This window comes from Centruroides sculpturatus, unplaced genomic scaffold, assembly GCF_000671375.1.
Source record: "Centruroides sculpturatus isolate CEXI.00-Female unplaced genomic scaffold, Cexi_2.0 scaffold116, whole genome shotgun sequence".
Taxonomy (NCBI): Eukaryota; Metazoa; Arthropoda; class Arachnida; order Scorpiones; family Buthidae; genus Centruroides; species Centruroides sculpturatus.
The window spans coordinates 540,957-552,578 of NW_019384401.1; the positions used below are offsets into that span (position 1 = coordinate 540,957).

Below are 11,622 nucleotides of genomic sequence, written 5' to 3' on the forward strand. Positions count from 1 at the left end.
CTTCCCTACACTTTATATATTCTTGAAGCTGAATGACTTGCTTTGTTTGAAATTTCAGTAACTGAATGTCCACTTGCTTTCAATCTCTAAATTTCCATAATTTCTTCTGAAGAAAATTGATTTTCATTTGGTATCTTGGTTTTTCTGTTATTACTTTAATTTAAAAAATAACCATTATAAAAAACAAGATTTCACAAGGTTTTATTCTTAAGTCATAATTGACATCATTTGTAATGAATTTGTGTAATAATTTGCTCAGGAACAGTGAATTTGTGTAGTAATTTGCTCTATATTCAGATATTACAGTAATAATCAATATTTGTCACATTTTGATGACTTCTTTTTCCCCCATATTCATCAGTATTTTCTGTATTTGTCATCATTCCCAACACCGGCAGTCGTGCTACAATTGCATGCCCACATCTACCAGCTAGCCGTATTAGTTTTAGTGTTGCCAATTTAGCTAATTTTTTTGCTAGATTTAGTGGATTTATGAACACACTAGTTATGCAAATTACCTAAATTATAATGGCTAGCTATTTTTATAATGCTATCTAGATATAAAAAATCAAACAGTTTTAATGGAAACAATATGATTTGAATATTTTTATTAAAATGTCTAGCTATAAATTTGAATTTTGAGTTGGCAACACATTGTCAGCTAGCTGTTGTTAATCAGTTTGCTTTGTAAGGGCATTGTGTGTGTTCTTGGTTTTTCGCTTTGATTATTTTCAAAAACTCAAGTTCCAGTGGCTCCAACAAAGTGCACTGAAGAAAACAGCAAAAAAGGAAAGCTGTTAGAACAATAGAGATTAAAAAAAATTATTGCTAAGTCTGAAAATGAACAAAGTAGAGAGGTTGTGGCTGAAATTTTCATCTCTAAAATGTGAATGTTGAGTGCCACCATCTTGTAAGCCTAGAACAGGGGTGGCCAATAGTTTTTGCCCCGGGATGAATTGGAAAGAAAACTTTTTTCACGGGCTGAACGAGAGGCTGCCCTAGAAAGGTTTTGAGGTGATGCGAGATCTCATAGTGGTGTCACCCCGTAGAGACTAAATTATACATAGAGATTACAGATACATTTTTCACATTATCATGCATTATCAACATTCTATGCTGTACTTAAGAGATTTGTAATAGAGCGTTAACTCTAAATGCACAGTGAGTTGTTGGCTTTTTTTTTTTTTAGGCATCAGAATTTTTCATCAAGCTATTCGGACTTGAGTAGCTAATATTGAAAGATTAATTGTGGCCGCATAAATTCATTAGACGGGCCGTATATTGGCCTAGAAGTTTGATAATGGTGTTTGGAATGTCATGCATTATTCCAATGACATTCTAAATACCATTATCAAACTTCTAGACTTTCAAAGTGGTGGCACTCAACGTTCACATTTTAGAGATGAAAACTTCAGCTGCAACCTTTCTAGTGTTTCCAACTTTCCAACTTAGCCAAAGAATTTAATATATTGAGATCATAATTAGAATTACCTAATGTTTTAATTGATTTTTTTTTAGAATTAATTTGATTTAATTTTGATGAATTGTCTTCTTCTAAACAATAATAACCACCTTATTCTTCTTCCCCTTCTACCACTATACTGTATTTATTTAGTACAATAAAGATAAAGTTTTACAAACAACAAAATTTTTATTCTTGAATATTTTTTTAGAATGGGAACGGATTAATTGAATATCAGTTATTTATTATGAGTAAAATTGTTTCTATATTCATCATTTTCCATATTCAAACAGGTCCATTCTTAGGAACAGATTAATAACGAATATAGAGGTTCCACTGTATTATTATTACCTAAACTTTTGAGATAACAATATCTAACAAAATTTCTATTATTCTAAGCAATTTAATAACTATTAAATTTTTAAATTTTTCATTTCAATGACATTTATTATGATGCATTTTGACTTTGTTTTATTAAATTAATCTAAAGTTCAGTATTTTAAAACTTCATGAAAATCATTTTACTAAACATTTGAGACAGACCTAACTTTATTTGTATTTTTATTTTATTTTAAATTTTATTATTTATATGCTCAGTGTTTTATTAATATGTAATTGTTCAAAAGTATATATTTATGTATACATATTTACAATATTTAAAAAGAATTTTATAAATAACCTCATCGAATATTTGAAAACATTCCAATTTGGGAATTTTTCGAATTATATAATTTCAAACCTGAAGCAGGTTTTTAAAATAAACCAAAAACATTTAAAGTTATACAAACTCTACATGCTGGAAAATTATGTAAGATATTGATTTTCTTATTAGTTATCCATTCCAGTTGTAATTTTGATACACTATACATACAGTAAAAAATACTCAGTGAATGGGGAAAATGCTCCTAAACGTTGAATGTATCAAATGTGGTTTTGAAAGTTTTGTTTGGGAAATTTTGAACAAAAGGATACAAAATGTATGGGATTCTCAAAAGCTGTTAATGAAAAGAAATTGTTAAAAACTGACAAATAACAACTTGTGAACTTGCAACAAATCTTAGTGTGTCACTGACATGTATTGTTGAAGCACTTCATCCACTTGAAATGGTTGCAAATCATAATGACTGTTTTATGCACCTATTAAATGAAAAAAACAAGTTTAATTTTATTTGACAAAGGTAAGCAGTTGTAAGGTTTCATTTTATTTTTTAAATTAGTTACTTATTTTTATCGTAGAAAAGTTTTTATGGATGACAATATTAAAGTTAAAATAACAATATTTTTATAAATATTGTTATTAACCAGAAATTTATTCTAGTGGGTTATGATTAGTTGGGTACTGAGGTAACACTGTATTTGATTAATGCAGTTTTGATATATACAGTAGCATTGAGGGATTAATCAATCGTGTTATTCTAGGGATACCTGTATTTCATTTCAGTCTTTCAACGATTGATAGCATTTTTTCTTGTGTTTGATTCATATTCTATTTCACATTTATAATTTGAATTTTTATGTGGCATAATCAAAATTACTGAAATAAACAGTGAGAATTATAATTGAAGAATAATTCTTTGGTCCCTTTTTTCAATGAAAAACATATTTAAAAAGTGCAAAAACCCTGTGTTAACTTTATTCATATTACATATGTATTAAGTTCATTTTGTTCATGTGCATTTGGACATGGTTTAAAAATTGTAATTATTTCATGTATGATTAAGTTTTATAATTTAAATTATGAATTTTGTTCCATTGAAATAACAAACATCCTTAAAAAAGTTTTATGTTTAAATGTTCCAAATTTTGTTTTGTTCTATTTCTTAGATCCATGACCTGATGATGACCATTAAATGATGATCCAAAACATTTGTTCAATTAAATAAAGTCAGTTTGCTGGAATATCAAGATGTGTTTTGTATTTAATGTGGAATTATTGAAAGAAATTTAATCTTGTTATGTTATGTTATGACCCAGATAAGATAGTTGTGTTTTAGAACACCAGTGTGTGAATATTCAATGAAAAATGCAAATACCATCTACAAATTTACTCTTAATGTTATATTTATAAAACTTTGTTATTTTACAGTTAATTCCTTTAGTTGTCATTGTCGGCTCTGGAATGGTTATGTCTGCTGCGTATTTGTTACGTCTTGCATTGAAGAGTCCTGATGTTAGGTAAGAATTAATTATGGATGTTCTAAAATATTTATTCTTTGATCAGGATTTAGATTGTAATTTTAATTTACCCAAATTTATATAATTGAAAAATCAAGAACATTTTAGCTTTTTACAATTCTATAAAGAAACCTATTATATTGGAATCAGAAATTAACGTGTAATTGGTCCAAAAGTGTTTTGGGACGATGTGAAGTCAATCTTCAGGAGAACTTACTGCTAGGAAGTCTAATACCATTTCAAATACTTAAGACTTAATTGGTTCAACATTTGACATGTTTTACAGGCGTCATCTTGTATAGTGCCAAAATTGCTACTTGATGATATTTTTATTAAAGTGGCGATAAAAATTCTAGTCCATTTATTTTGACATTCAGCATGAAATTAAATCACAAAGCACACTCCAGGAAAAACAGCAGAATGTTGAGCTCCTGTGAAAGAAAGAGGGGCATTTCATGCATCACATACCTAGTGATGTCATGCTGTCACACAGCAAGCTCAGACGGGAAAGCAGGAAGTGACATTGAGAACTGAAGGCAGTTTTCATGCATGCTCTCCAGTGTTTCCAGTTTGGAGATTTTTTATGGACTGACAGAAAATTTGGGGAAATTTTTTGGATAACTTTTTTTCACTTTGATCTTTTTTCAGTAATAAAGCATAAAAATTTTGACATGACAGAACCTTTGAAGTACTGTTTAAATATTGTGATGAAATGTATTATTCAGAACTATTTATTGAAAAATTATTCAAAAATGATTCCTATTTCTAAGTGATAGTTTAACATGTTTGCTTTTGCTTTCCAGACTCCAAAACTGATAAGGCTACCAGCACCTGCATTAAGTAGTAGTTAAAAAAATTTAAAACTGGTGAAACAGTTGGCAATTTTTTAAAAACTTTCCAGAGCAACTTCTGATTATATGTTGTTTTCTGATTCCAGTAAAGTAGGTTTCTTCGTGGCCAAATTTCTTAAGACATATATGAAAAATAAGTGAATACAAAAGTTATATTGTGCTGTATATTTTATGCTGCTCTTTTCAGTTTATATTTTTTGTTCTCTGTTCATTTTGCTATATACAATTAAAATTTTCTGAAGGATTGAATAAATACAACAAAATGATAAGCATATGTAGAAAAATTGAATACAAATATACTAATCACACTACACCTTATACACTTTTCCAGCACTAGTTTAATCAAAACAAGTGTTTTTGACCCTGTTCAGAGGTAAGGTTAAAATGAAAAACTGAGTTCTAACGATAGAACTAAAACTGCTATTTTTCTATTAGTTTCAGTTCTATCATTAGAACAGTTTTTTGTTTTTAACACAAGGCCAACCTGTGAACAGGTCGAAAACATTTGTTTTGATTAAACTAGTGCTGGAAAACAGCGTAAGATGCAGTGTGATTAAAATTCAACAATATTTGTTCAGAAATAGTAATTGAAAAATATATATTTTTATTTAGTAATATTTTAAGGGAAATTTTCAATTCTGATAGTTTTAATTACATTTTAAATTATAATTAAACTGATTTTTATTTGTCAATGTTTAATTTCATTCTGTTAACATAAAATATTACAAAATAATAGTCAATTAGAGCTTATTATATGTTCTTGAGAAATAAAGCACTAACTGAAACATTTATAAATATCAATTGTAAAATTTTGTTGGAATGGCAATTTTATGAAAATTAATTTGAAGACATAGTCTGTCCAAAACTGGGAACCACCATTTTATTTACTTCTAGTGTTTCAGAATACAAACATTGATGACACAATCTTCGTTTTTAGGCTGTCAAATTTAAAAAACACAAAAAAATATCCAATTAAAATTACAAATTTAAAGGATGTTTTTAAATTTGACTGCCTAAAAAGGACGGTTGGGGGGTCATCAAATGTTTGTATTCTGGAACCCTGTCTTTTCTCTTTAGTATCCTCTTTTATCAATCAAGAATACAGTGGAACCTTGCTTAATGAGTACCTTTCATAACAAATAATTTGCATAATGAGCAAAACAAATTTTTAAAATTGACTTGCTTAATTAACAAGTGATGTTTTGCATTATGAATGTCAAGGAGAGAAGTCCCAGATTGTGCACATGCTACATCAGTCTGTGTTTAGCACTCATTCCGCTAGCATCTTAGTGTCACTTGTGAGCACACATTTTTCCAAACTTGTGTTCAGACATATTACATATAAACATCAACAACCATAGCCCATTATATAATAAACATGCCAAATGATATGCTAAATTCTTGGGCTAAGCAAAGACTATAATTAAATATTAGAAATTAAATAATTTGACTAGACGTAGGCAGTTATGCTGCCATCCTCACATTAAATTTAATACAGTATATTGTATAATTTTTGTTGAATAAATGTTATACATAAAATATTTGAGTATTTTTTTTTTGCATGGAATGCATTATCATATTTTGCTTAATGAATGTTTTGCATTACAAGTAAGATTCTAGAATGAATTATGCTTGCTAAGCAAGGTTCCACTATATATCATAACTTTTTTGATACTAGCTTTTGATTTCAGTTTACGTCTCTTTTGATTGAAGTGAAATATAAGATTAGTTAAGATATCTAGTCTCTAAATTTTTCATTGTTTCTTACTTACAAGTACTTGGAGTATTTTAAAAGTAGTGCTTACTTGTGCTGACTCTCATTTTCACAATTTTTATGCATCATTTTAGAGATTAGATGATGACATAACAGATTGTGTAATTTCAACAGTAGATGTTTCAAGCAGCTGAAGGGGCATTCAGCATCTGAAAGTTACAATTTTTTTTTACAATATGCATTAGAATATTGTAAAATATATATATATATATATATATGTGTGTATGTATATATTTAAATAACTTTTGTTATTATTTTGTGTTATTTTACATTAATTTTTTACTATATTCATTAGCATATTGTAAAAAAATTTAATATACTGGTATACCTTGCCTTACGTCAGTAATTGGTTCCAGGAGAGGCGACGTAAGTCGAATTTACTTGTCTCCAAATCTCCTTGTCACTAGGCTAAACCATAAATTACCATTTTCGGTTCTGTATTTTATTTATTAATGCATTTTTAATAATATATGGTTAATAACGATCTATTTTAAGCTTACAAACAAATAAATTTTAGTTTTTAATATAGTACAGAAAAAAGTAATCTAAATTTACAAATGCATGTACTATACTGTAAATACAGTACATACTTGTAAATGTATATTTTAATATGATGTTTTATGTGCTTTAAATGCTTTTCTAGTGATATTACAACTTTAATATTTGTGACGGACAGAAGTAAAATAGAATAAAATCACTTAAACTTGATTTTAAATTTCCATATACTTGTTTGACAAATGACGTATAATCAGGAACGACGTAACTCGAAAAGATGTAAGTCAAGGTATACCTGTATATACATTACACTTTACTATGTTGCAAATGTCATACTAGTGCCAAGTGCTACGCTGGACTAAAGCCAAGGCATAGCTATCCAAACAAGTGTAACATTAAGCTTCTGTATTATTGGTGTATGTGTACATCTAGAAACTTCCTAACAATGTGACCTTATGTCTGGTATTGTGGCTTTCTGTAGTGCCATGTATATGTTTTCATTAAATTTTAATGTTTCTAGTGTAGTGTATGGGGTATGAAACCAGTTGAAGAGAGGACAATGGGCACAATAAATACTATCTATCCACTATTGGTGCCTTAATTCTTGGGCAAATGGGATATATTTGTTGATTTCTTTAGTGTAAGCATTTTTCATATTTTGAGTGTTTGGAATGAGATGTCTATTATATAAGTGATTTTATTGCTGTTCTGATTAAATTACTGGAGTTCAGAATTTCAACAAGGAATAATTTGCTGAAATTATGAGGGTCATTTGAATGAAACCCAACCAATGGATATATCAAAGCATGGAATGTGCTTAGCGAATCATCATCCATTTGAAATGTAGGTGGAAACACTAGGTTCACGCTGCAGTGTCACATGAACCTACAAACAAGCTGCATTCATTTAGCATGTCAGGCAAATAGTTCGTCCAACTTTCAAGCATGGATGTGTCAACAACTCAATGAATAGTAGAAGGTTCAGACCCCATTCCATCCATCACTGCATGAGCAATGTGTATTGAAACTGTAAGGGTTTGACAACTGTGAAAGACTGGAGTAAGTGCTTCTGAGATGATCAGTTGTTGTTGGCTGATGATGCCAGGCCAGGTCAAGCACATCATGCAATGAATGAGTTTACAGTAGTGGAAGTGGACAAACTCATTTTGGATGATAGATGAGTCACTCTGAAAGCACTGGCGACTGAGGTTGGAATAAGCGACAAGTATCAGTAGTGCACACCATTATCTGTGAGCATCTGCAGTACTGAAAGATTTGCACCCAGTGGGTACTGCACAACTTGATGTCTGTACAAAAAGACCTTTGCATGGGTCTCTCATTGGAACATTTGCTGCAGTACTGCAGTGAAGGTCATTATTTCGTAGAGAGAATTGTTACAGGAGACGAAATATGGTGCTTTCATTTCCAGCTGGAAAGCAAAGGACAGAGCTCCCAGTGGAAGCATATGTTGTTTCCACCACCTAAGAAATCAAAGGGAATGCAGACAACAACCAAGATGTTGACATTCTTCTTTGACAGCAGAGGCCCATTGCTGATGGAGTTGACTGCCTGTGGAATCACCATAAATGCTGCTCGGTACATGGAAACTTTAAAATCTGAGAGCTTCCATCAAGTCCAAGCAGCTTAGTCTACTTTCATAATGTGTTGTCTTTCTTCATGACAATACCTGCCCTCACACTGCACATATTGTACAAGAATCCCTTTTGAAATTCAGGTGGGAACACTCCAACATTCTGCATACAGTCCTGTCTTGTCTCTGTGTTATTTCCATGTTTTCAAGGAGCTTAAGGGGGACCTGAAAGGGCTTAAGTTTCAATCTGATGCTGAGAAAGAAGACGCAGTTTAGGAATGGTGTAGACATCAACCCATTGAGTTTGAGCAAGGAATCGAACATCTGGTGTCATAGTGAGACAAGTACCTTACTCATCAGGGGGATTACTTTTAATGTACTATACCTACTAAATAAAATCATTGGTCGTGTTTCATTTGAACAACCCTCATAGTTACATTTGTTTTCATCAGTTTTGTGCTTCACGATATGAGAATATGATTAGACACTTGTTTTACATAGCTACTTGATTAGATACTTGTTTTACATTTCTGAGTGTTCTGGGCTATACAAAAGGCCACTTGAATTTTGCTTCAATTTGATCACTGAAAAATGCAAACTGGATTGTTACAATGGTATTTTTCTAAAATGTTTTTTCTGTGAAAATGTGTTTTGCTTTAATTATTTGTTTATTAATTGGTTCCATTATCACAATGTAATTAATCATTGGTATTTAAATTGTAGAATTTTGCATATTTGATAAATCTGTAACAGATTTTCCTTCACACCTGAAATTTTGCTATTGTAATGAACAATAAATGAACACTGAAAATAATCATTATTTTAATTTTAATGTTTAATTACTATATTAAAAAAATTGTGTTTTGAAAATTTTGTTTTAATGAATTTTCATCAATATAGGTATCCTTGCTTAATGTGGTATTTGATTAATATGCAAAATTAGTTGTGGCAATCCCTTTATATATGTGGTAGACATTTTAATTAATGTGGCTTTAACAGTTATCTTTACTTAACATACATATGTTTTTCTCAGCAAATAAGGTGTTGGTGAATTTGCTATTTTTGATAGATTTGATAGATTTTTCAAGCAAACTTGTAAATTGATTGAAAAATGTTTGTTCTGTGGGTAAAGTTAATGCTGAAAAGGTTCTTAGAATTTTTAGTAATTTTGTTTTTATTATTATTTCTTTTAGATGTGTTTGTAGTTAAAATATTTATTTGATTGAATTAATGAAATTATCTATAAGAAATAATATAATGAATTGAAATATTTTGAATTTCAGCTGGGATAGAAAAAATAATCCTGAACCATGGCAACATTATGAGGGAAAACAATATAAGGTAGTTTTGAAATATTTTTCATAACATATATTTATTATAAATTTAACATACGTATATATTTCAGTTTATATTTACTGTATTTTATGGCATATAAGATGTAACTTTTGTCCAAAAAGAGGATGAAAAAATTACCCAACATCTTGTATGTGAAGTTGTGATATTCCAAAGGCTAATGAATTCCCCAACCAACTAGGTAGACTACAGATAACCACTATCTAGCACATTTCCTGAATAAAAATGCTATTGTTTGAAGATGCCATTATTATTTTATAACTGGAATAGTCAAAAAATTTTGGGACAGACTATCAAAGACATGGAATAGCTTAAATACACAAAATACTTTTTTCCTAAATATTCTGTACTGAAATGGGGTGTCTTATATGCCTTGAAATATAGTACTGTACATAAATTCAGTAAACTGTAAGCAGATATTTATCTAAATAATTGTCATCTTTTTTTTTAGTAGAATAAGATTTTTATAATAAAATAAATAGAGCACCTTGTAACTCCAGCAGTAAATTTAATAAATCCAATTTTTTAAAGTTAATGCTGCAGTCACAAGGTGCTCTTGTTTATTCAGTTTCTTATTCTCTGGTTAGATCTTATTTATTTGTGATTTTTATAATAACCATAACTTAATTTTATTCAGTTTAAAAAATACTGTCACTTAAAAATGGAATACAGCACTGTATACCAATTATTAGAATTGATATACAGTACTGTGTTTGAATAATATTGCTATAAATGTACATTTCTTTGTTTTGTTGCCTTGCACCATTATTTTGATTTTAAACTTTATCTTTAATGATGATGCCAATAAATTATGATTACTACCACAATCTATGCTAAGAAAGGTTTGTGTTTTTTACTGTATTTATATATTCTTTAATTAAAAGTATAATAATCTGATTTTATTATTCTTCCCTTTGGTCTCTACCCTACTCCTCATCAGTCTAATAATATATCTTGCTATTCTCTTTCTATTTTTGGCATTCATATCTCTCACTATTATTACTTGATCTTTTTCTTTTTAGTTTCAAGTTGTTTTCTATTTTGTTAGTAAATACATTAACAATGACCTTTTAAAACCAGCAATAACTTTATTTACATTAATATATTACAAAATTCTAATGCATAGAAGTACCACAACAGTGTCTTCTTTATTTCGAATTTTACTACTGTTTTTACATATTGATGCAGGAAAAGTAGCCTATAAAGTAAGGTCAACTCTGCCATAAGGACTGTTTGTTCCCAAAGTGTGTAAAGGATGTTTCAAAATAAAGAAGACACTGTTGTGGTACTTCTATGCATTAGAATTTTGAACTGTATTTAGTTAAGCTAATGTTTTCAGCCAATTTTATTGACCATTTTTAGGCTAGGTAGAAGAAGACCAAAGTTCAAATCACAATTTTTAAAAATTTTTTGAATACTATTACAATTGATTGTGGTTTGAATGATGTCATGCTGTTTTTACAATCATGTCAAAGAAACAACTATATTATTATTAAACTGTGTTCACATTTTTGTAATGTAAGATCAAAGATGTAAAAAAGAAAGGGGAAGACACTACGCTAGGTGTTATCACTGCACTTTAAACCACAATCCTGTAGGCAAGGGATACTGTCCAAATATTCTAGAAAGTCACTGAATTGTCCCAAAGTGCCAATTTATTAATTTTAGCTCTTCTTGGAATTTTAGTTGATTTAGGTCCCAAACTATAAACTAACATAAGATTATTGAACTAGTATGGGATTCTAGTAGTCTATCTTTTTGGTCACATTAACCATTTTCCGAGATCAGAAAGGGGACTAATATTCCATATTTCTATTCTTAAAGCTTCAATTCTGGATTGCCTTTGTCTCACCTGTATATTTTTGTCAGAACTTTCAGCAGGTTTTAATTCTGGTGTATCATTTCAAGCTTAAACTTTTAGA

At 29.6% G+C, this 11,622-nt stretch overlaps 1 long non-coding RNA gene across 1 annotated transcript; it reads left to right on the forward strand.

Annotated features, from left to right (window-relative positions):
- Positions 1-2,140: 2,140 nt before the first annotated feature.
- On the forward strand, positions 2,141-9,678 carry LOC111618665. The gene is made up of 3 exons (XR_002755608.1): positions 2,141-3,463; positions 3,549-3,637; positions 9,631-9,678. It is a non-coding gene; the product is annotated as an uncharacterized LOC111618665 (long non-coding RNA).
- Positions 9,679-11,622: the final 1,944 nt, after the last annotated feature.